Source organism: Polypterus senegalus, chromosome 2 (assembly GCF_016835505.1).
Source record: "Polypterus senegalus isolate Bchr_013 chromosome 2, ASM1683550v1, whole genome shotgun sequence".
Classification (NCBI taxonomy): Eukaryota; Metazoa; Chordata; class Cladistia; order Polypteriformes; family Polypteridae; genus Polypterus; species Polypterus senegalus.
In genome coordinates, this window is record NC_053155.1 from 53,772,770 (window position 1) to 53,796,582 (window position 23,813).

At 37.9% G+C, this 23,813-nt stretch overlaps 1 protein-coding gene across 5 annotated transcripts in view; it reads right to left on the reverse strand.

The window, feature by feature from the left end:
- Window positions 1-23,813, reverse strand: part of nr1i2 (nuclear receptor subfamily 1, group I, member 2) — a 269,066-nt gene that overhangs the window by 193,224 nt on the left and 52,029 nt on the right. For all 5 annotated transcript variants that reach the window (XM_039743703.1, XM_039743701.1, XM_039743702.1 and 2 more), the window contains exon 2: window positions 16,843-16,919. The gene's annotated coding sequence lies outside the window, so the exon portion shown is untranslated. The remainder of the gene's footprint in view (window positions 1-16,842; window positions 16,920-23,813) is intronic.

Sequence of the window (23,813 nt, forward strand, 5' to 3'; positions counted from 1 at the left end):
GCATTAAATAAAAAGAAAAATGGTTACAAAAACAATAAAATATATTAAACACATGAAAACAATACAATAGAATGAACAAAGAAAACACAGAAAAGGAAAATAAACATATGCCAGGCAATACACCCTGGCTGAAACATGACACTTGCACATTATGTATGTCAGTGCAGTACCAGGTTCAAAAACCAGTTCAAGCATTGTTTATATGGAGTTTGCATGTCTCTCTGTATCACTGTTGGTTGTCCTCCCACAGTACATCGTAAAGACATGCAAGTTAAGTGGCTGCACAAAATTGACCAAATGTGGGCATCTACACGAAGGTGGCTTGTGATCCTGTCCAAGTTTGGCTCTTGCTCTCCACCCTAGACTGTAGGATTATGTCCACTCACACTTCCCTGATGATAATTACGCTTTAATAATGGGTTTACATATATTTAATGCTTGGCTAATATCAAGTAACCCAACACTCAGCACACACATCTCAATTGGTTGTCTTGAACCAGTCAGTCTGTCGTAATAAACCTCAACTGATGCTGGAATATAGATTTATGAACTGCATTTCCTGGGTATTTCCATTTTTCGTGCTTTAAAAATTGGCCACATGTTTAACTTGATCCGTCTGATAAATAAAGGAGGTCTGAGGAAAGCATTTTGGGTGCCTTTTGTTAAGTTTTACAAGAAAAGTGATCAGCCTCTCAATTGTTAATTTAGCAGTGGTTAACTTTACCTAGCCATGGGGAATCACCAGTTGGGCCTAGCAGCTAAGCCACAGACTGAACTCTGAATCACCTGCCTGTAATATCTTCCAGTCAGTCCCACTAAATACAGGGCACATATAAATAATGAAGTAAATGTAGCTACTGACTTTTGATAAATCATATATGAAAGAGAAATCTAAGGTCATACATAGTAGAAACAATAGCAGTTTCAGGCAGTCAGTCCATTGAATGTGGCATCTGTCATACTGACCAGTGACAAAAAGAAATAACAATAAAGAACAAGAGCCAAGAAGATATTTAACATATAGCACATGATGGTGTATGTGTATGAAGAAATGGAAGTGAATATCCTTATATTGTGCAGGCAGTGTGCCTTAAGGCCATGTCACATTGGATTAATTTGTAAGTGATTTTCAGTCATAGTCTTCATTTAAATAATCTTAGCAAGTCAGGGGCTGTTGGTGGCATAGTCCCATGAAGCCAATCGCATAATGTGACATGAAACTCATTCCAACTAGTCCATAGGTTGATTTAGCCTTTAGTCATATGTGGGCTTTGTGTGTATGACAGTGGAACCAATGAATGCTTATCTGAAGTACAATGCATTTAACACAACAATTAGGAATAAGGAACACAGGTATTTTGGACCTCTCAAACAGAAGAGAAGCTCACTTGTCTGATGTCTTGTATTTTATGTACCACGATAGAATGAAAAGAAAAAGAGGTTCAAGATTGTGGCTGAACTTGGTGTACCTGTTAAACATTCATACAGTGCCGGCTCTGTCAGGCAGTATGCTGTTGGCTGTCATAAAATGGGGCAAGCACGACAATGCTGAAAGGTCTTGATTGTGACATGCCCAGCAATTTTCAGCCAAGTAAACTAGCATGGCCTTGGGACGATATCAGCAATTACAGTTAGCAAGGCCGACATATGTAAGGATGTAGGGGGGCACTATATATTGTCTATTATTCTTTCCCTGGCAGGGGGTGCCTGAATGCCCAACTCCCCTGAACTCCATCCCCACTCAATACCCAAAAAATAACTGACCGACTACACCACCCAGTAAGGGAAGGGAACTGAGACCCAAATTAGCTAAACTCCAAAGAGCTGCTGTGCACAGGTTCTTTTATATACAGGTTTGAGCAACCACCACACCATATAAACAATCTTTGTAAACAAAAGATTACAATTTTTAATAAATATAAACACAATCGCCAACATCTAAATAAATAAATCAAAGTCCAATGCGGGGCTTGCACAGATGCTCACGAGTTCCTGCCTATGTCGATTATCTTCGCATCCATGTAAAACCATGAAAGTTAAAAGCTCCACAAACTTTACTCATTCAGCTCAATACTGCATCCACCAAGGGTACTCCACATGAGCTCATCTCAAGGGGCGGCTTCCCACAGTGCTCCATCAGCTCCTCAAACGACCCACACACAGTGCCAGACAGGGGATGTCCTCTTGAATCAACCTAATTGAGCACAAGTAGTTAAGATCAGAGACTAAATCACCCCAGTTAAAAGTCAAAACCCGGACAGCATGAAGTCAATTGGATACACCAGTTAGATGGTTTCCCGATCTCCTCTCACTCACTACGTCTCTCTCCTTCACGCTGATCGTACCATCTGTCCTGGATCCTGTCAATTTAAGGCAATGCCACCGCTGCCCGTATCCAGCTGTCTGCACTCCTTGGGTGCGACCGAAAATAGCACTCATTCTCAGGGTACCACACACAAATCCCCCAAGTTCAAACCAGGGTTCCGACTTCCCCAAACACTGCCGCCTGATCCTTTTAAAATAGAAGTCCAGCCTCCCAATTAGTCCCAATGTGGAACACATGACACAGGCTAAATCCCCCAGGTCACACATACACAAGAATTAGAAGTCGCATAATGTAACATCGCCTTTAGCTACAATAATAAAGTGCACAGTGGTCAATTTCATTGAGTGAATATCAGCACAAGACACTTTACGCAGCACAATTTGGTGACGAAAGTACTAAATAAATTTGAACAGAAACTATGCAACTTGAGAACTTATGAATGACTGGCCATCATAACAGCACAGACTTACAAGATTATGCAGTGTATAAAATACATGTATAGTTAGATTCACAACACACACAGAAGCACAATGGGTTGCAAGGTCTTGAATTCAGTATCCTGGGTTTGAATTCTGTGCCTGATTGTTGTCAACGTGTTGTTTGCATGTTTTCCTTGTACCTTTACGGGTTTTTCTGCAGGTATTCCTGTTTTTCCTCCCACATCCCCAAAAGATTGCTGGTTAGGATGACTGGCGATTCCAAATTGTAACAAGTGTGAATATGTGTATGACCTTGCCCTGATATGGACTAATATCCTGCCAATGGCTGTTTCCTCTCTATTCCATTGCTGTTATTGTAGACTCCAGCCTCCTGCCAAAGCTGGATAGGATTAAGCTGTTTTGAGAATTGTTCTGAAGGAGAAGCACACAAAATAAAGAAATAATGTGAAGCCTCTAATTTTTCTTAAATAAAGAAATAACTGAAATCTTTGTCATTGGTAAAAATGGAAATAATTACGGTATTAGAAATAAACTTAGTCTGTTAGCATTAAAAGTCAAGAAGGAAATAATGAATTTAGGTGTAACCACTGACTCTGACCTAAATTTTAAATCACACAGAAGCCCATAACCAAGAAGTGAAAAGTGTTTGGTATTACTAGGACCCTTCCCGGGATCAGGCCATCCCTCCAAAGTGCATGGAAGAGCGAGGAGGAAACTGGTCAGAGAGGCTACCAAGAGGCCTATGACAATTTTGAAGTAGTTACAGGAATTTTTGGCAAAGAGTGGTCACTGTGTGCACATAACAACAATATCACAAATGCTCCACAGATGTGACTTGTATGGAAGAGTTGCAAGAAAAAAGCCACTCCTCAAGAAAGGCCACATCAAAACATACTTTGAAATTCTGAGGCCAAATAGTCATATGAGACCAAAACCTAACTATTTGGCCTAAATGCCAAACGGTATGCCTGGTGGAAGGCCAATACAGCCTACCATTCAAAGAACACCATACCTACAGTAAAGCATGGCGGTGGTAGCATCCTTTTGTGAAGGGCCTGGGGCACTTGTTAAGATGGAAGGAAAAATGGATGGGGCAAAATACCATCAAATTCTTGAAGAAAACCTGCTGCCCTCTGTAGAATATTGTCAATGGGAAGTACGTTCACCTTCTAACATGACCATGACCCAAAACACATGGCAAAGTTGAACATACAGGGGCTGAAGGTGAAGAAGGTGAATGTCCTTGCGCGACCTAGTTGACCACAGACTTAAACCCTATTGAAAATCCATGACCACAAACGGTCAACATTCAATTTAACAGAGCTTGAAGTTTCTGTTAGGAAGAGTGCGCAAATATTGTACAGTCTAGATGTGCAAAGTTGGTAGACAAGTATCCCAACAGACTCATTGTTTTAGTCAAAGCAAAAGGTCGTTGCACAGAGTATGGACACTTTTGGGGGGGATGCGGTGATCCTTTAAATATCTTAGTTATTCTGTTTTTTTATGTATTTTTTTTTTTTAACTGTCCCTATTATAATTTTCACTTGGTTGTTATAAGTTAAATTGAGTAAATATAGTTGGAGAAATATTTTTGTGTATCTTCATTTCAGGCAACAAAATGTGCATATTTTGAAGGAGGAGATCTTTTCCTCCAAATAAATATTTGATCCCCTGCTGAATCTGTATGTTCGCTCACTTACAAAGAAATGAACAGTCTCTAATTTTTATGGTAGTTTCATTTTAATGGAGAGAGACAGAATATCAACCAAAAATCCAGAAAAAACACATTACATAAAAGTTATAAATTGAATTGCATAGCATTGAGAGAAATAAGTACTTGATCCCCTACAACCCAGCCAGAATTCTGGCTCCCACAAATTGGGTGTGGCCCCATGTAGCACACAGATTACAATCAATCAATCAATTACAGATACTCCTGATCTCGTTATGTGTATAAAGCACACCTGTCCACAGAATCAAATTCTTCTATTCCAACCTCTCCTGAAGCCCTTTATTCTAATAACAACTGTCTCCTACATCATTCAAAACGAAGTGTAAGTTCTGCCTCAAAGAGATAATTTACAGCCTTTCCTCGGCTTTCTGAGGAAAACCAATCGGCACAGTCTCTGTCAAAGCATAAAACTAACCGCCCTTTTGTGCTAATAACTTTGGCTTTTATACTTTCTCCACTCTCTCAGGTGACACTGGCTGAAGCACATCTGTGCCCTGCTCAAGTACACGCGCAGCCTCTAAATAGCCTCACTTACTCGCTCACGTGCATGCGTCACACTGACGGTCGCCAGCACGCGCTTCGGAGACTTGTTATCCTGGAGAAATTAAGAGCAAATGCGAACACGCTGCTCGTGCATCTCCTGCAAAGCGGCATGGGAAATGATTGAGACTGTACAATCAGCCGGCAGGTCTCCCAAGCCGAAAGCCTGCGCGATCGCTCATCCGCCACACAAATGACACCTGACATATTACCAGTGGACAGACGACGCCATCAGCCACGCTAAATATACAGCCGCCTGTTCCGACGTCTCCCCACACTTATAAAGTAGGACAATCGTTGCCATACGCGCTTCGTCATAATTTGGCATGCGCAAGCCTAAACGTGGAAGAGAAATGTATGGATGTTATTTTCAAATGTTGCTATACTCTTATTAACTATTAGAGGGATAATATATAAAAACCAGTCCATCCACTATTCAGACTTGCTTAATCCTGTTCAAGACCACTGGGGCCAGACCCCAACAGCATCTGGTACAAGTCAGTAAGTGCCTCTGAATATGGAGCCAGTCCATCCCAGGTCACACTCATGACACAGGCAGGACAGACTCAGCTAACCTTTATGTTTTTGGTGTGTGGGAGAAAAATAACTGGTGGGGTAATTAAAACTACACTTTAAATCCTGAGACCTCAGAGCATTCTAATTAGCTGTCTTGCTTAATCTTAACTAAGAAAAGCACAATACCTGAAATAATATATACAGTATCACTATCTATACAGTATATACAGTGACATAAAGTATTTTCACCATCCTGAATTTCTGTTATTGGAAATTTTGAAACTGAATATAAAAATATTAGATAAAGTGTACCTGAGAGAATGTAACACATGTAATGTACATGAATGAGCGTTACCTAAAACCAGCTAGCACTGAGTGAAAAAGATATTGCCCCTTCAATATTTAAATATTTGCATCTACAGTGACTGCAACCAAATGAATTTGTCTTTCATATTGCTGTTGAGGAATTTTAGCCCACGCTTCCTGATTTAATTTAGAAAAACCGGTAGGTATTTGAGCATAAACAGCTCATTTCTGGTCCTGCTACAGGATTTTTTTAGTGGATTTAGGCCAAAGGTAGGCCAAAACTTTAATCTTGCTTCTTTTTATCCATACTGTCAGGGTCTACACTTCAGCTCACAGACGATGACTTGACATTCTATTTAATTTTGTGACTAACTGCAATTGACTTCCCTGCGGTGGGCTGGCACCCTGCCCGGGATTTGTTCCTGCCTTGTGCCCTGTGTTGGCATGGATTGGCTCCAGCAGTCCCTCGTGACCCTGTGTTAGGATATAGCGGGATGGACAATGACTGCCTGACTGACTGATTGCAATTGAATTTTACCTTCTTTACTGGTTATATTTTAACCTAAATGTAGCGAATTACGTTAATAAGTAGCATTAACTTGTCAGGTCAGTTAAGTTAAATATAAACAAAGCAGACAAAGTTATAATTGTATATTAACATTGCTTCTGTTTTAGCTTACTAATTAAAGTTTTGCTGCTCAGTTCCTACAGATTGTGCCAAATTAGTACAACAACAGCAGTGAAACCAGAAAAGCTTTAAGTTGAAATGAATGCCAACTTTATTCAGCTTCTTTTTTTTAGCTGTATCTTAGCTTATAGCCTAGTAGCACACTGTACTAACTGTCCACATCCGTGCATACAGCTATGGCACACATCTAAGCTGGAATATGAATCCAGGATCTTGCAGTAAAGTGCTATCCATGCAATAATCCAAGCAACAATTTGATTAAAGTTATGCATTTTGAAAATACTAACTTTTAAAGAAAAACTGTATGCCTATAACCTTTTTTGTTTTCTTTATAATTTCAACAACAAATTCATTGAGCCTAACAACTGTATAGCACCAAAGAATGAAGACCTGTGGCATGTTGTTTGGATAAACAATTAAGAATTTTAAAGTGCTCTACACATGATAATACTACTACTAATACATTTGCAGTTTTACAATTACATTTGTACTGAAACATCAATAATGTGCAAAGACTACATGCAGTGATCCAAGGAAAAATATTAGTAACATAGATTGGATTCTCTTATAGAATTCTGTTAGGAATTGGGAATATAAGGAAAAATACCTGAGGTGACGTTTCATGATTTGTGCCCTTGAGATCTCTGCAGTGTTATATTTCATTAAGTTTTATACCAATTTGCCCTGGGGTGGGTTGTGCTGATAACTGAGTGACCTTGTGAGTTCAAAATCTGCAAATCAAAAGATGCAAGGCCTGTCACTTGATGGGCAACCACAAATGCCAGCAACTAAACCATTTAACTTATAATTATTCCACAATCACAGTGGTCAAAAAATGTGAGGTGTAGATTAGTGTTTCATTGCTTGGAAAGAAGTCCTTTACTTAAAATGAACATAGCAAATAGACCTATAGCTAAGTTAATCCTTTGTAGGCTCCTAAATGTAAACTGCACGTGGTCATGTAACATTCAGGCTATTTCTTTCAAATTGTATTCTAGGATTTGTTGGCTATTCTTCATATTTAAATTTACTTTTTTGCCTTTTTAATAACTTTTATTGATATGCTAAAAATGATATTTTGTTTTAATTCTACTAATGTTGTGAAACAAATCTTGATTATGTTTAATCTTTGTTACTGATTTTTACCTTACCCATGATGCATCATTTTTACAGGTTTCTGGGGAAAAGCAAATGAACATGCGTAACCAAAGAAAATCTGTATTTGTTACATTTTTCTGAATCTATTGTGTATAATTAATATAAAAGTCTCAGTCCTATCAGGGCAACATTGGGGAATGGGCAGGAACAATCTCTCAACATGCTGCCTATCTGACACATTCAAGGCTAATTTAGAATCTCCAGTTAGCCAAAATGCACATTTTTGTGGTGAGGATGGTAAAACTGAGTGCCCAGAGGAAAAAAAAAAAATTAATTTCATTGATATATTCTAATTGAATCACCTTACTAAAATGCTGACATACTTCCAGTGAAATCTCAGCCAGCTCAGTCACTTCCATTGTTCATACTGCAGTTGTTATTTTTGTTTAGTGGCAAGAATGTCCGAGAAAAAGAAGTTTTAAGTTTCATCTACAGAGAACTCTGCAGTTGAACATTGTTGTGTGCCTATCTATATATTGAGCTTCCAGTAAGTACAACAAGGTACTTAGTTTTCATATGTTTCCATCCGACGTGGAAATCTGATCTAAAATGGTCATCCAGAGAGGCTATTCAGAGACCTTGCTTTACGGTTAGTCCCCACACCCAGGTGTGTAGCTGGAATTTTAAAAAGGAGCATTTTCCAAAGCCCAGGTTTGAGACAGGGTGGTTGGTGACTGTTGGAGTAGGGAGTGGTTCCTGCGTTGTTTGAGTGGCACTTTCAAGGCTGGGTGTTTAAGAGAGGCATAAACGACTGATGGAGGATGATAAAATAATCAAGACCCACAACTATGCTTTGGCTTCGGATCCAGCAGTTGTTGACTTAGCGCTTGATGAAAACATGTCTCTCAGAGAAGAAATCCTCCAGCTGAGGAAATATATTGAGACCCTTAAAATAAAGCATGGATTCTCTGCTCTTTTCATGGCTCTTTGACATGGCTCACTATCCTTAAAAGGATTGCTTGCCTTTTGCCACGCTAATTGGAAAAAGCATGTGTGACTGTGCAGAGTTGCCATTTTTAAGGCGTTCCTGCTATTGATAATGTAATGTCAGCTCATTCTTTTGGTGGCTCATCTCCGCCATTGCAGTATTAAGATTAAATACATATTCACCTGTCACTAAATAAAGTTTAATGACTAGTTATTCAAATTCTGTTTTTTTTAAAGAAGCCTAATATAATCACATATTTGTCCCGTGTAAGTTCACAGTAGACAATATGTCTCGATCTTACCTTCGCAACTGTGGATGTAGCTTGAAACATATAGTTTGAAACCCTTCTCCTTTTCATCTCCTTGCGTTTGGCACCATGTTTGAATAATGCGATTTATGTTGTTTACTGTAAGTCTGGGCACGTCTTGAAGCAATCAAGTGAAAAACACCACAGCTAATCTGTTTTGAGATCAGTGCCGGGAGTGCAGCAACTGGCTGAGGTGCAATCACGAAGAGACTGCATATATAGCCTATTATAATAGCCTATTACACTATTAATTACACTATAAATATTACACTGTAATTTCTTACACACTGAGTATTCAGCTGGATTTGGGTCCACCCTGGTAGTTTTTAACTCTTTAATCATCCTTTTAACTTTTAATAGTCTTGCTCTATGCATTGAAGGTAATCTGATGTTCTTTTCACTGTGATCCAAGCAAGGCACCACCTTACTCAGAGACATTTAGGATACCTGTGTTCTTTACACATTTCAGTTCTTCTTAGTCACTCCTTTTTATATATCCAACTTGGTCCTTAAATTCTGTAAAATCTCATTACTCCTCCGCTTTCCCACCACCCTTTAATTAAATTAAATACAGTGCATTCAAAATGTATTCTGACCCCAGCACTTTTTTCCCATTTTGCTGTGTGGCAGTCATGTGCTATAATCATTTAAAATCAATATTTTCTCCACATCAAGCAACACTCAATACCCCAGAATAGTGAAACAAAAACAAGATTTTAGATATTTTTGCAGGTTTACTAAAAATAAAAAAATGAAATACCATATGAAAACTTTCTGAACCCACTGTACCTCAGTATCTCAGCCTTTAATGCCCAATATCGGCCCTGTATGTACTCTTGTAAAATGCTCACCTCATACTTTGCCTATTAAATCTATTTGGCAATGTGATCTATGCTTGGCTTCTCATGTGATCTATCCATCCATCCATTATCCAACCCGCTGTATCCTAACTACAGGGTCACAGGGGTCTGCTGGAGCCAATCCCAGCCAACACAGAGCACAAGGCAGGAATCAAACTCCGGGCGGGGTGCCAGCCCACCGCAGATCTGATCTATTATTTAAAAAAAAAAAAAATTCTATTATTTTCAAAAATGGAAACTATAACTTCTAAAATATTCAATTTAAATTTGTACATATATTGCATTTCATTCCATATAAATTATTTATTATAGGGTGTGAACGATAGGGGGCGCTCTCGCTCCCTTGAACCCCTGTCCACGACTCCAGACACCAGGTAAAAGTCCTCAAGTTGACTTTATTTTGTCGCCACAGTGCACAAAGCACACTCTCCACCACAATACTCATATAATTACAATAAACCACAATAATACAATCCTTCAGTTCCCAGACACGTTGCCACCCTTCCACCCAGCTCAGCTCGCCGTCTGGGAGCTCCCACAGTCCTTTTATATCTCCTGACCCGGAAGTGTTTCTGCCCAATAGTCCACAAGTCCTTATTCCTTCCGGGTCAGGGTAAATAGTCCTTTTTTCAACCCGGAAGTCCATCGCTCTTCCTGTGACAAACCTCCGGGTCACAGGGCACGAAGAAGCCCTCGGTCCTCCCTGCAGCTCCCTTCTGTGGCCCCACGGCATCCAGCAGGGCTTTGCATAAAAACTCCAATGTCCATGATGCCCTGCTGGTCTTCTGGGGCCCTCCACGCTGCAAGGAGGGCTCCACCTGGCGGCTTGGGGGTATTGGCCGGGATAAATGGCCGGCCATCCTTCACAAGGGTTAGCCTTGGATCTTTTATGCCATTTGTATGTCAATCTGAGGCATTGAATGTGATTACGCACTTTTCTTTACATGTTTTAGGAATGCCCTATCATAGCACTCCTGCTACTATTATTCCTCTCTTGCCTCATCATTTTCTTCAATTTGAACTTTCTTGCCTCTCATTCAGGCTTCTCCAAAAGAGATTACCCTCTCTTGCTGCTAAATCCAATTCATTAACCTACTGCAAATCCATACACTCTGTATCATTTTCAATCTGGAAAGTCTCTTTTCTTACTTTAACCTTATTGGTTAAATATATAAGGATATCAGCAGCAAGAATTAATGGAGCGTCTGGGACTAATACTAGCAAGTGGCAACACTGTGGCAAAATCATTCAGAAATGGGCTGCGGGTTGTCCTGAATGCTGACTAAAAATGTACTTCTAAGGCACACGGGACAAGTCAGTTTGGCTGTCTCAAAAGTTCATCAGTTCTGGCTTCTCTAGCTACATAAAGTACAGTTGATGTATTTGTTCAAAGAGCTGGGAAATAGAAATTGTGGGGGACAGTTACTTCATTATATAATTTATTTATGTATACTGTTCTGTTTGTCTGTATTTTGATTGCTTTGCCCTTTTAATAAACAAATTGATTATGAAAGCTGTCTCTTGTAGCAGCTATTGTACAGCTGTTTATTGTAACCTTAAAAAACAGCATAGTGGCATAGAGGGCTAACTCCTCATGGATCTAATATCCTGTTTTCAAATCCAGTCCCCAGACATTGTCCATGTGGGGTATGCATGTTCGCCTTGCGCTGGCATGATTTTTCTTTAGCTCCAGTTATTTCAGTTTCCCTTGTACCTTCTCAAAGAGATTAATGGGCAATTCAAAACTGACTTCATATGTGATCCTGAGACCCTGACATGGATTAGGTGGAGCTGAAACTGTTATGTCTTCATGTATTCTTAATATTATGTTTTTGTTATTATTATGTTTCTGTTTTCCCTACAGATTTTATTTTTTTCTCCAGCCGTCTGGAGTTTTTTTGTTTTTTTTGTCCCCCCTGGCCATTGAACCTTACTCTTATTCGATGTTAATGTTGATTTATTTTGTTTTATAATTGTGTCTTTCATTTTTCTATTCTTTAATATGTAAAGCACTTTGAGCTACTGTTTGTATGATAATGTGCTATATAAATAAATGTTGTTGTTGTTGTTTGTGTATCACGAAAGTATTTTATTGTATCCTGTTATCTTTAGTTTTTTCTAGTTTATTTTATTGCAGCTACCAATTGGTCAACTATATGTAAATATTCAGCAGTTTTCAGCTCCTAGCTTCAATCACCCTAAACTCGTTTTCCCAGGTTAGGCTGTCCGACTCCAAAGAGTAGGTCCTTCTCCATTATGGTATTATTTGCATACCTTTGTTTAAGCAACACAACAGTGTGATAGTTTCAGGTTACAGTGTTTGTTTACACCTTATGTGCTATTTTTAAAGTGATATATGAAAAACAACAAAGAATTTGAAGCAACAGGTTTTCTAACTAAAATGACATGTGAGCAGTGCTTCACGAATAATCTTTACAATAAGGTGGGAATTACAAAAATGAACAAGAATGACAGTTTTCATAAATTGCAATTCGTTGTTATGTAATATCAGTAATAATGTTGTAATGAAAATTAAGGTGTAAGATGATAATGCTGTAAAGAGCATTGAGATGGGAGAGATACAGGCATCATGCATCATCCCTATTCGTCTGGCATATTAAATGTATTACTAAATAACAAAAGAGAGCCAAGAAGTTAACACTTTTGCAAAAAATGAGTATTTTGTAGATTTCTTATCAATGAAAATCTCACACTACTGCTATTTTATAAATACAGAATAAGATAAGAAAAAAGCCCAAATAATTAAACAATGAGACCAGTTTGCGGTAAAATGACTCACTAACTGTGAAGGCAGTTGAAACAAAAACCTGTTGCCACAGTGGGCTCCTAGGACTGAACCTGGAGACCACTCACCTAAAGTGAGTCCAGTCACAATCCCTAATCTTTACTTACTTTTAGCTGTTAGACATGCAAGTAAGAATTTTGAATTTCACAGTACCCTGTACATGAGATAGTACTACTAATATTACTATTGTGACTGTAACCAGCTACTTTTAGCTTGATGTTCGATTTTCATGTAATATTTGCTACTTCAAGCTCCATATCTCAGGATTTAAAGTAATGAATTTATTACAAGTTGTGAACATAATGTTTCAAAATGTGACTTTACTCTCAATAATGTGTTTAATCTCTATTAATTACAAAGTTTTTAAAATGCAATAGAATACCAAAATAAATACATAATATACATAATTTGAAACCCTTGTAAACTGAATGTATTCATAGTTTTTATTTATGTGAACATAGTGTGAAACTCCTAAGGCACATACAGCCACCCTAACCCAACACACACAGGCAGACATGACTTTGCCACACAACAAACATTTTATTTGCAATTGGGGAGCATTTCACCCTGCTCCCCACAGCATAGTACATAAGCACCAGCACACAATACTCAGTCCCTTCTTCCTCTTTCGTTCTTTCTTAGCTGCCTCCACTCCTCTCCCAGCAAGCTCAGTCTTCCTTCCTCCCGACTCTAGCTTCCCAAGTTGTGGCAGTTGTCTCCTTTTATAAAGCACCCAGCAGTGCTCCAGCTGTTCCACAATCACCTTCCGGATGCACTTCTGGGTGTAACAGCAGCCTTGTACAGGAGGGCTCAACTGTTCTCCACACACCCCCTGGCGATGGCCATGGGCCGCATCAGGGTTGAGCTTCCCTGCTCCGTGGCACTGTAGCAAGCCAGGGGGCTGCCCTCTGTCATCCCGGGTGAGGTATTGCCACGTGCAAGCTCCTTCCCCTGGTCCTTCCCTTACGGAGGTGTCCTGTCCAGGTAAGCATCCCGGTTGCCAATTACAATAGCTGAATATTTTATTTGTTTTTTGTAATAAGTCACTTGCTGTACACAAATGTCAAGTCTTTTAAACCTTTTGTTAACTACTTGAACTATCCATCCATCCATCCATTTTCCAACCCTTTGAACACAGGGTGCTGGAGCCAATCCCAGCCAACACAGGGCACAAAGCAGGAACCAATCCTGGGCAGGGTGCCAAAGCACCGCAGTGAACTATCATGTAAACAATCACAAAACAATCACATAAAACTTAAGAAACATCAAATTTGTTTAAATTATAAATAAAGAAATTTGTGCAATGCAGTTCTACCACTCCAGGTTCCATCTTTCCCAACATGTTTCTAAGTCACACAAAGAGCTTTTCCTTTTCACCTTAAAAGTTAACCTATGGGAAGATACTGAAAAAATTGAACACAGTGAAAAAATAACAGCAAGTGAGCCAGCTCTGTCTATGGTGTTGTTTGCAACACCCTTTTTAAGTAAAAGAGTAAACATTTACTGTGACTATCAGAAAGGAAAACAGATCCAAAAAAAAAACAGATCAAAAGAAAACTCGGTCTGCTTGAAACAGGTTAAGCTGCATATTTGGAAGGAACTCTTCAACTCTGCCTTAATTTTTTTCTTTTTAGCTAAGTGCTAACGTGACTCTTCCTCACATCTTCTTCACGATGACTTAGGCACACTTTCCACATGACCTTTGGGCATTTTACAAGATCATGTGTATAGCTATACAGTATGCTGGACATTGTCTCTGTGTGATTTTCTATGGGCAGAAATAACAGCTCAGCAGTCTAGTAGTGTTACCAAGTGCCTCAGCCGGCTAAAAAGAAGAGTAATACAACTGAGGAGGTTTAACAGTTCATAATAATTTTTGTGCTTGTATTTTTTCACTGATATTAAATTAGATCACAGTTCTGGAGACCAAAGTCACCTGACCATTAAAAAGCAGAAGTCTGTGCTGGGCCATCTAATGTGAGCACAGAATCTTAACATCCTTTGATCCCAATGTACAACACAAATGCAACTCTCCATCAGATACTTCTTTCAAAAAATTATGTTTAAAATATGAAAAGCACCTGTTATTGTTACTATGTATGTACGTCTGCACACATAAAATAACTCAGATCCTAGTGAAACAATTTCATTGACATGTTTACACTTTTTACACTAATTCTTCAAGTATGATTAAAAAAGAAAGTTACATTTTTGTTGTGATATCTCTCATAAAGCATGCTGTGCAGATTTTTCAAATTTGAAAAACTAATTTAAAAAGCAGTGGCAAATTTTTTAAAACATCTGCTTTAAAACAAACAAACATTCAATCTCAATTACTGGGAAATTTACTGTTTCAAATTTATCTTTACCTTTTACACTTCTAAAGGAAAAACAGATCTTCATTTAAAGCTTTAGAAATGCCTCTGAATCATTATACATTTTTCTTAAAATTTCCAACAATTCTAGATTTCAAAAGAGATTTTAAATGTTGCGGCTACTTCTTTCAAAAAATATATTTTTAAAAAATATGATCCACCTACAACCAAGAACTAACAATTTGACATCAATTAAACATTTTACTTGAATTGGAATCAACTGTCTTTGAAAGCTCCTTCAGCCACCAAAATCCTATATGAGCTCCATTTTCAAACACAGTAACCCTTTCACATTCTCAAGGTTTAGGGACCCCTGCAAATGTGAAAATTGGCAAATATACTTCAGCATCTCAACATACAGACAAATATACCATACGATTAGGTAAGCAGGCTTGTTTAAAGCAGGTTGAGCTTCAACACTTTTTCAATTTATTGCACTAAAAATAACACTCACAATTCTTAATACTGTAATTGTGCTGACAAACTGCACCAGCCAAGCATGAGTAATCAATTCTATAACCTGGTATTCCATCACCTTTAAAGGATAGCAACCTAAAAGGGTCATGTACAGAGCTGGATAATCCATTCTGGCACTCAGTGCCACGCTACATTGGTTCCAGGAGTGGGGCGAGAAGACCTACAGTAAAACATAGTAAAGGGTCGAGTGCCATGAAGACAGCTAAATAGGGTGGTTATTCTGTTAGTAATAAAACACCATCCTGTTCAATTCTTCCAGACAGATAGATAACACTTTATTTGTTCCCAGGAAGAAACTTGGCTTTTAATTGGAACTCAATAAATAAATAAATAAATAAATATTCTGACAAAAACAAACCCTTTATAAACATCAAAATGACTAAAAAGGAAAAAAAAAGAACAAAAACTTTTGACTTGGCCATTATAGCCAAAGTATGGCATTATGCAGGCATACTGCCTATGGTATGAAGGAGCCCCAGTAGCATTTCATGACACACCTCTGCTGAATAATTCTAACCCACTATATCACTATACTACTGATAGGCAATCAGGCCATGGCAAGGCACACTCATTCACAGCAGGCCAACCACCAACCAAAGACATTTTTTAGCTTTGGGAGAAAATCTACTGAGCACCTGGAGAAAAGCCCATGAGGGTCCAGGGAGAATATACAAACTTCAGTCATCACCCACACTGAGACTTAAGCACAGAGTCTCCTACCACTGTGCCACTGGACTATCAAACATGCAAAAGACGTATGTTGACGAAACCAAAGTTAATGTAAATGTTCAAAACCATTTGATATGACCACTGACAATAGAAGTCATTGGTATTTCAGTGAACTTAGAAAATATGATCCCGTGCTGAACCAGGTACAACAAACAGATAAAAGAATGCTTCATATGGGGTTAGGTAGGGCCATCAGTGAAGTCTCCCGAAGATCTGTGACAAGATTCTTAGTCTTCCTCATTTAAATTAATGCCATTGATTCAGACATAGTAAGTACACTTACAAATAAACCAATACATGAAAGACTGCAGCTACAATGTATTCATTAATTTATTGTCAAAGCTTTTTAATACAATTCAGGGGGGAACGAAACCCTGGTAAGCACTTGGTGCAAGACAGGAAACAGTCCTGGAGTGTCCATCATAGGGCACACTCGCTCATGGACAAATTTGAATATTCAATTATGCTAACTTGTATATTTTTAGGGATATGGGAAGAAACCCCACACAAACATGAAAAAAAATGTGAAAGCGGGTGTGGGATTTGGACCAAGGATGCTGGAGCAGTGAAGACAATTTGCACTTTAATAAAGAGTAAAATGCTACATAAAGTAGAGTAAACATTCATTATAAATAAAAGACAGGCAGTACGTACCTACAAGATGCAAATTCTGAGCTGATTCTGGGATTTACATTAACATGGTAGGCAAACAGGTTCTTCTGGAGAACATGCTGAAAGAATAAAAAAAAAAGTTAAGTACTTAATACTATAAAGACAATTCAATAAAAATATAGAACCATTATGTTCACTCTGTAGTATACTGGTCACACTGTGTATTTCAAACAGAATGTAATTCTGGTCTCTGCGCTCCAAAAAGATTCAGAAGCATCCCTGGACAAAAGGGCCTGATCTACTGTGACCAGCTGATGGTATGCAGGTTGTGTGCAGAGAAGTCAATATTCTAAACATTCATGATATTTAGTTGTAAAATCACTTGATTTGAGGGTCTGCATAATAATAAATAAATAGCTTAACCAGTTTATTGGTGCAGGAGAATCTTGTTATGAAGCTAGAAACTATGTAATCATAAATTGCACAAGACAATTTATAGATAAATAGTGTATGGTTGTAAGATGATTTTAAGTGAACCACAGAAACACCCCAAAGTAAGCAGTGAGTCTTATTTTTAAAGTACAGCTACACCAATGCTCCAAAAAAGTAATTAAATAAAAACATAGCCTTCTCCATGCATAGATTCTCATGGCAAGAATATCGAAACATACTAAGCATAGCATAAGAAATGGTTATGGATTTTCAATATTTATATCATTTTGTGACAGTGCCAGTGTAAAATTGTGCAGCAGCAGCACACTCTTAAAATACACAACGCACGAGAATCACTTGCTTTGAATAACAATTATTTAATGTAACTTTTTTGTTAGATCTTGGCTTTGTTCTTACTTCACAGTTGTTTTGCCCCTGTGGAGGATGGCCGGCTGTTTATCCCGGCCAATACCCCCAAGCCGCCAGGTGGAGCCCTCCTTGCAGCATGGAGGTTCCCAGAAGACCAGCAGGGCATCACGGACAATGGAGTTTTTATGCACCGCCCTGCTGGATGCCATGGGGGCCACGAGAGGGAGCTGCAGGGAGGACCGAAGAGTTCTTTGTGCCCTATGACCCGGAAGTTCGTCATAGGAAGAGCGACGGGCTTCCGGGTTGAAAAGAAAAGGACTATTTACCCTGACCCGGAAGGAATAAGGACTTGTGGACTGTTTGGCAGGAACACCTCCGGGTCAGGGAGTATAAAAGGACTGTGGGAGCTCCCAGACGGCGAGCTGAGTTGGGAGGCAGGGTGGCTAAGCATCTGGGAGTGGAGGATTGGTTTATTGTGATTATTATTGGAGAATTGTGGAGAGGAGCGTGCCTTGTGCACATAATTATTATAATAAATAATTATTTGGACTTTTATCTGGTGTCTGACGTGTGGTCTGAGGGTACAAGGGTGCGAGCAAAGCACTTAATCTGTCACACCCCTTAAACATTGACAAGTAATCTTCTTGTACTTTTTGCTCCAGAACGTTCTTTAGGCTTATCCCCCATTACCTATGCAGTATCAATCCTGGTCACTGATTTCTCAATCTAACGAACAGGATTTTGGTCCTATTAAAAAAGTGCCCAGCCAAGCTCTATTCTTTGCTTCCCTTAGCTCTCTTATCATGTTGCTGCAGAAGAATAAGTAGGAGACGCCAGGAGAAAACTTCACATGAAAGGAGGAGCTGAGGCAGAGCCCAGTCAAATCCTGACACCCAGCAGATGCTCTGTCATTATTGTTGATCCATCAATCTAACTTTGGGATTAAAAACAGTTATAAATGTCTAAATCATCAAAGTAAAAAAGACAAAACCAAACTGAATTTCAAAACCATCTTGATTTTAATAACTAAAACTCTTTTGTAAATGTTCTCTACTTATCCCTCCACAAACAGACAGAATTTAGGTTTTCCTTTAGGAAACAAAGTACAGACAAAGACTTCATATAGCACCTGTCCTTACAAGTGGGTACCATGACACCACATGCTGAAGACAACATGCATGTACATACACGGGGATAAAGTCTGTGACATGAAGCATCAAATGGCATGACCTGTGATACATGTTTGCATTAAAATTGATAATGATGACATTAAAGGGTGACAACCCCAATGAATAATATATACAAATCAAGAACAAAGTCAAAAATATGTCATTCTAGTAACCAGAAACTGTAAACACCACCAGGTCCTGGAGTTTAATATTCAGTCCTACTGGGCTCACTCTCCATAATAAGGTGAGTGCATCTGCAATACAGGGAGGTGTCAGAGCAGAAAACGCTGCCCTTCCAGATCCAGACATGATCTGAATGGTTTATTTTTAAAAGCAGTAGAGATGCAAATCAAATTAAAACTTTAAATTCTTTATAACACATGTAGATTCTTATTTGCAAGAGTATTGTCTTTAAGAGTTAAAGTTGGGGTGCCCAAGGCAAGTATCAATGCGGCCCAACAAGCAATTATAAACTAATATAAACAAATAATTTACTGTTTCTCATATAATATTTGAAGTGTCTTTTGCCAACAAGAAGCGAAAGAAATAGCCCATCCTGATGATTCATTTTACTGTTGAATCGTGTTCATGCAATTAGATGACTATGCATATAGCACATTCATGTGTTGCTCGATACGTCGTACATTTCGTTATTTGTGCACAGTTTGACTGCAGTTATACAGCAAGACAGTTGAATTGAGATTGCACGTATTTCTGTAAATTGAGTGAACAAAACATGGTTATTGATATATCTGTTTTTATCTTCTGTTGTAACATAGTTGTTTTTTTAAAAGACAAGTAAGTATATTTTCTTACTTCGTTATTGAACCTTGCTTTCTATATTCTTGCTGTTCTTTAATAAAAATAAATATTATCATTTATTTATATTATTATCCTAATCTTTGCCTTTACCAAATAAATAGTTTGAAAATGTTTCTAATTTCAGCATGGCCTCTACATCTCAACAAAAGACCTTATCTAAAAAAAGAAAATATATCAATGAAAGAAGGTTATTCAATGAAAAATAGACAGAGGGCTACTTTTTTGTTGAAATGAACAGTAAGGCACTCTGCTTAATTTGTCATGATTCCATACCTGTCTTCAGTATAATTTGAAAAGGCATTATGTGCAAAAATATGCTTCCAAATTCGATGCGTATCAAGGAATGTGTCGTAAAGACAAAGTAGCGGAACTGAAAAAAGGCCTCTCATCTCAACATTTTTTTTTTAAAGCTACAACTCAAATAGAATCTATTCTAAAAGCTAGTTATGCAGTCGCAAATTTAATCGCCAAAAAATCAAAACCATTTTCTGAATGCGAGTTTATTAAGGAATGAATGGAAAGCGTGCCAGATATAATTTGCCCAGATAAGAAAGGCGATATTTCTAAAACCAGTTTGTCTCATCAAACTATTGCCAGGAGAACTGATGAATCTGGGAAATCTATCGAAAACGATTTGAAAAGTAAAGCTTGTAGTTTTAAATTTTACACTTTGGCAATAGATAAAAGTTCTGATGCTACTGATACGGCTCAATTTGCCATTTTTATTAGAGGTATTAATGACGAATATAATGTCACTGAAGAAATGGCTTCTTTAGTACCATTAAAAGACACAGCAACATCAAGGATTTATATGAACCAGTGAAAAAAACGTTAACACGATTTTCTTGGGCTCTTGCCAAGATATCTGGTATAGTTACGGATGGTGCCCCAGCTATGATAGGTAAAAGAGATGGGCTTGTAAAACTAATAGAAGACGATGCCATTGCTGTAGAAAACTCTCGTTTGATGAAGTATCATTGCATAATACACCAAGAAAATTGGTGCGGAAAAGCTTTAAAATTGGATCATGTTATGCAAATCGTCATCAAGACTGTGAATTTTATAAGGGCCAGGGGATTGATTCATCGTCAATTCCAGGAATTTCTCAGAAGTTTGTATGCTGACTATGACAATATCGTTTACTTTTCAGAAGTAAGGTGGCTCTGTCGAGGCCAAATGTTAAAAAGATTTTATGATGTACTTAATGAAATCAAGTCGTTTATGGTATTGAATGCAAAATCTGTGCCAGAACTTGACAATAACAACTGGCTTACAGATTTACTATTTTTGGTAGATTTGACTGCTCATTTAAATGACTTAAGCATGAGTCTTCAAGGTACAGACCAACTTATCAGTACAATGTTTCAAACCATAAACGCGTTCCAAATGAAACTGAAATCATGGCAAGCACAAATAAATGCAAAACATTTTTGCATTTCAACACGTTGGCCAAGCATAATCCTATAAATGGAAAAAAATACACAGCCTTACTTTTTGATTTGATACAAGAATTTGAAAACAGATTTCAGGATTTTCAGCGACTCCATTCACAGTTGATATAGATATGTTGCCAACTAATTTTCAAATGGAATGCAATCTGACATTCAACTTAAAGAGAAATTTGATCACGTCTCTTTGTTGGACTTTTATAAATCCTACCTGCCCAGATACAAATATCCCTCGCTGCACAGTCATGCGTTATTTATGTCGTCACTCTTTGGAAGCACGTACATTTGTGAACAACAATTTTCAAGAATGAAGCACACTAAGAGTAAAATTAGAACCAGAATATCTGATGAGTACTTTGAGAACTCCCTGAGAATTGCAACTACTTCCATCTAACCAGATATTGATGCATTACTTTCGCACATTCAATGCCAAATATCACATTCATTTTATGATTTCTAGTTACCATTGTATAAATAAAATTTATAATGAAACTTTATATATGTATTTATACAATTTATAACAAAAATTATATAAAATAATAATTTAGACATGGACTTTTTTATTCATCAGCTGTCTGTAATGTTTGTGTTTGAAATGTGACCCAAAACATTTCTTTTTTTACCAATGTGGTCCAGAATATTGAAAAGGTTAGACATCCCTGAGTTAAAGTTTGGATAAGTAGTTGAACAAGCCACCATCTTAAAGTGTGTTGGTGGGATGTCATCACATGTCACGGAAAATAGGACTAATAATGGGATCAATGCTACATATGAACAGTCCATGCAGGTCACAAAAATAATAAAAAAACATACAAACCACAGTAGGTAGTACAGTCGGTCGGAAGCAAACTATCACTCTCATTTGGTGGCTCATGATAACTGCAGGTGAATGTACACAATAATGGTCTGGTGCACATAAGCAGATTAAAAAAATGGATGAACAGAGGAATGGAATGAGACTACTGCTTGGAAGGGGAAAGTTTTGTCTGACAATTTCAGTCAGCTACTAGTGTGGCCCTCTCCAGAAAAAGCAGCAAGAAAATATTAATATTGTAAAATAAAACAATACACTATCAAATAAATGGCCAAGTATTTTTTATACATTTTGTCAAAGATTAACTCCTCTCTCAGATATGCTGAGCAAAGGTTCCCCGCTTGCCAATGAAATAAACAACTAAGCTGAAATTCTTAGTCAAGTTAAGCCAAAGCTGACTGTCCGTAAAAGAGTGCTACTTCAGCACTAAAAAAATTTCTAAAGACTTCCATTTAGGGCTCAATTTATAGATAGAAATGACAGTCAAATTCTCTATTTCATAAAGAGTCTTTGGGGTGAAACATTTGAAAGCTCTAAAGGTACAAATAACCTGGGTGACATATTCAAGATTACAGCGACCCAGAGCAGAGATGTGAACCTCTGGCCATAAGCGTTCCAGCCAATTTGTTTTGATTGAGTTCACAATTGCCTGTATCTCTTCAAAGACACTTTTACATCTCTTGGCTTTCTTAAGAAATGAAAGGTTAAAAGCAACTCAGCTGGGCTAAAGACTGAGAGCATCTTATCTGAGCTCTAATTCTTGTTTTAATAGCTCTCTGATCTGTTATTTAAATTTAAAGCAAGTTTAGAAAAAACACTAAAGGACAGAAACATTTGTTGAAAATCCTATGTTCATACTGAATGTTCACACTGAACAGTATGCTGTCTGAAGAGGAGGACTATATTAGAGAAAACCCATGTGGGCACATGGAGGAGTGTTCTCATTCTACTTTTATCCATTTTATTTTTAGTTTTCAAGGTCCAAAACACCCACATTCCAAATTTCTCATCACGTAATACACATTATATGTCCAAATAAGCATTCATTGGTTGTCAGCTCTCATCAATGCAGAACTATCACAAAACACTGTCTTCAGTCAGTGTCCATTAGTAGTTCATAGCTGGACGGTGCTCAGGGTACTCCATAGCCCAGATAAAATACTCTTGAAAAGTCTCTTGAAATCACAGTCACTAATGTTTATTGTGAACAAAATGATAAACCAGTATTTGTGGGTGAGATAAAGGACAAAATCCACAACAAAAAAAATAAAATGTGACAATCCAGTAGAACAAAAATAGTAGCATCCAACAAACAGGCCAAATTCAATAAATTACTGAGGAAATTAATGTATAGTAATTATAGGCAAGGATTCATAAAATGTACATAGTCTAAAGCAGCCAAAAAAATAAAATGGTAGAAAGTAAAAGGTTGAATAACTGGTCCAATGGCTCTTTAGCAGCACAAAATCTATATCTCCCCAAATTCTAAGGTTCTCCACAAAATTTAGGAGAATTACTAGCTTAAAAAGATTGGAAAAATACCTTTAAGACAACATTGAGTATGGGGGGAAAATGGACCTCTGCAATACACAGAATAGCAACACCTATGCTCAACACTCCCCTCTTACTAATGGCACTGAGCCTTTTAAGTATTTCCTACCCAGTTGCTTAAAGGTAATGGGCTCCTACCATTCAGACAGAGGGGGAGAAACACCCTTCTTATCTTTACTTTATTCTAACGTGACTAGTCTGCACAAGAAGAGGACAAGTCAGTAAGTGAAGGCATTATCTAAACAAAAAAAAAGTGTCTTATGGGGAATCTTAACTTTATGAATCTTTCAGCACTGCACCTGTCAACTCTTTACTGTACTTCATTTGGTTAAAAACCGGCTGCTGCTGGTTCTTCTGGCTCCCCTCACCGACAAAAGACCCGTTGACGGTTCTAGTACCGTCACAATA